This window comes from Drosophila rhopaloa, unplaced genomic scaffold, assembly GCF_018152115.1.
Source record: "Drosophila rhopaloa isolate 14029-0021.01 unplaced genomic scaffold, ASM1815211v1 contig_172, whole genome shotgun sequence".
In the NCBI taxonomy this organism is placed as follows: domain Eukaryota; kingdom Metazoa; phylum Arthropoda; class Insecta; order Diptera; family Drosophilidae; genus Drosophila; species Drosophila rhopaloa.
In genome coordinates this window covers 53851-57124 of record NW_025335053.1, presented here as the reverse complement: position 1 = coordinate 57124, position 3274 = coordinate 53851, and the positions used below count along the sequence as shown (strand labels likewise).

The 3274-nt window shown below is 43.2% G+C and overlaps 1 pseudogene; it reads left to right on the top strand.

Moving 5' to 3' along the window:
• The first annotated feature begins 1397 nt into the window (after positions 1-1397).
• On the top strand, positions 1398-2350 carry LOC108038440 (annotated as a pseudogene).
• Positions 2351-3274: the final 924 nt, after the last annotated feature.

Genomic DNA, 3274 nt, shown 5'->3' with positions numbered 1-3274 from the left:
GCCCAATTCAGGCAACAGCACTACTAGCTGATCATCTCGTTGTAGTGGAGAGGTGGTTATCAGACTGGCGTATAAAAATAAATGCGCAAAAGTGTAAACATATAACGTTTACTCTTAACAGACAAACGTGTCCCCCGCTAACCCTGAATAACACGCCACTTCCACAAGCTGACGATGTAACGTACCTTGGCATCCACCTAGACAGGAGACTTACATGGCGGAGACATATCGAAGCTAAGAAAATTCACCTAAAACTGAAATCAAACAGTCTCCATTGGCTTATAAACGCGCGCTCCCCACTCTGCCTGGACTTCAAGGTCCTGCTCTACAATTCAACGCTTAAGCCAGTCTGGACCTACGGCTCCCAATTGTGGGGAAACGCGAGCAGCAGCAACATCGACATTATTCAGCGAGCACAATCAAAAATCCTGAGAACTATCACTGGGGCACCTTGGTATGTTCGGAACGACAACATCCACAGAGATCTTGGCATTCTACCAACAAAAAGCGTCCTACCGCACCAAGCTAACTTCTCATCCAAACCAGCTCGCCAGGGGCCTAGCCAGGGTTTCCAACCGGACCCGATTGCAACGCAATGACCTTCCAGCTCAGCAATAGTTATTAGAGCCCCTAAATCTCGCGACAGTCACCTTGACTGTCAGATAGTTTTTTAATTTAAGATTCTATATACTTATTGTTAGTCTCAATTCAGAGAAGATCCAATAAATAAAATGCAAAATGTAAAAAAAAAATAAAATTTCATAATCAATTTTTATTTTATAAATATATCACGTATTGCCATACATAATTAAGAGCATATAGGATAACCATATATAATATAAAAAAAGAATTCACAATAAAAAAAAACAAAAAAAAAATAGAAAAACAAATTAAAAACAACAAAAAAAAATTAATCTTATTGCTATAAATAATATCAATTTTTTCAAAGTTTTCTCAAAGAAAATAACTCCATTATATTACGTTATTTTTCAAAAGGAGGGAGATACTACAGCACACGTATGAAATATATATATCGTACCAAGAGTATTAAAAGGGCACGCACTGTAACACTTTGTCGCAGTGTTTATACAATACAATACAGTCATCAACCTAAGTGCCCGAAATACACGCTGAAAGTGCATGTGTCAGCATAAGTGCAACACGAGCGGAGCTCATGTATGTGCATATACCTCCGCGCTCCAGACTATGTGAGCAAAGCTATATACTTAAGAATATATAGGCCGTCTCTCCGCTGCCGCTGTTGGCAACGCCGCTACGAGACCTCTTTAGCTCCTATGTAAATTAGGCTTGTCAAGAAACTCTTTTGAGCTTAGAGCGGCAACAACGGCTGCTCTGCTCCAAATATAAATATGATTTAATAAAACGCGCCAAAATGTATACCGCTTTCCAAGTATCTACAGTTCAAGTCGGTACACATATACGATGCCATTTTCACGCTGCACTCGAAATGTACATACAGTGGCTTTGCTTTTGGCATTTCGACATTTCCATGGACTACATTCATGCCTATTGCTGGATCTTCGGGGCCTATATGCAGGACAATGTCACCTTGGCGCCTTCTCGGCGCCTAAACGCCTTGTTGCAGTGCCGTCCAGATGTTGTGGGCCGCGAGGTGCCACCAGAAAATCACCGCTACAATGGGTGGTGTTAATTTTGTTCCTCGAATCTTTTGTGTTTTATTTGCCCACCTTCCTTTGGAAGCTTTGGCGGTCGGCTGAAGCATCTATGCGACGATTTCCATAAAATAGCTGCTTGCAAGGATAAGACCAGCGACTTCAAGGAGACCCACTTTCGCTATTTCGTCAGATACGTCTTCTGCGAGATACTTAATATAAGCATCAGCCTGGTAAACATCCTTCTACTATGATGTATTACTGGCTCTATATGAAGGCGACTTTGAGCAGTGGAACAGCATTATCTTGCAGGTCTTCCCCCAGTGTTCGAAGTCCGAAGTCTTTATTGGCGGCGCTGGAGGTTTGGACAGCAAGTACGACTTCCTCTCTCTTCTTCCCCTAAATATGCTGATCGAAAAGATATTTGCCTTTCTGTGGATGTGGTTAATTTTCGTAACTAGACTGGTTTCCCTAAAGTTGCTTTACCGCTTGGTAACCGTTTTTTATCCCGGAATGCTATTCCAATTCATGCGGGCTAGGACCCGCTTTATGCCCAAGTCTCTCTTGCAGTTGGCTTTGCGTAACTGCAGTTGAAGATTGGTTTGTGCTGATTGGTTTGCGCGTGGGCAAAAACATCAGCCCTGAGATGTTCCGCAAATTGTTGGAGGAGCTGAACGAGGCACAAAAGAGTCCCGCCAGGAACGGATGAAATTTAAAATCCCAACATTGACACTTCATTTAATCTTCTTTTCGAAATCATGAATCTAGTAAAATGCTAGAATGACATTCATATTCTTATTACATCTTATCGATATGTACATATTATCGAACAATTTGTTAACTAATGATATTAAATTTTGTGTTTCGGTGTTAATGACTACATACCTGTTAATATTTTTAACATTTCGAAGTCAGCCGAATCAGGAATGACAGCTACCAGTTTCAATGTTGCTTGGCGGGCCTGCCGCTAAAAACTTGGATGTGCACCACAAAAATCCCACGGCATGAAACGCAAAGTAGAGGTTCAAAAAAACGTCGTTGTAAACTTCAGTGGTCAGCTTTATGTCGCTGCATACACATGTAACTAAAATTGAAGCGGAAAATTGCTGAGGAGCGGCTGAAGAATGCCGCGGAGTGGTAGACGGGGGCCGAAGAGCGGCTGAAGAGTGCCGTGGAGTCACAACGGTGCTCTGCGACCGGCGTGCCGCCAGGCGGGACTGTCGTAAAGACATCAGCGGTTCGTGGAGATGCAGGAGCTGCACGTTTTGCAGCGATCACCTCACCGCTGGGGCAGTACCACCGGTTGGCAAGGACAGCCCGTAGCCTCTTCTCGGCACTCAGACGGAGGAACCGACCACATTTCCGGAGTGGATGGATCCCACTGCAGACTCGGCAACAGTAGGATTGCATACCTCAAGTATATCTGTTTTTCAATACGATGACGCTGCGCAGAAATGGAGATATCGTGTGTGATTTGATTGGCGGAATAGGACAGATGAAAAATTTGAATCAGTACTGATAAGAACTACGAATTGGAACTACGGGTTGGAACTATTAATTGACGCTACGAATCAGAGTGATGAATTGGAACACCGGAGTGAGGGGTCGACTGTTTATTGTGGCAGGCGGATTCTTCCATT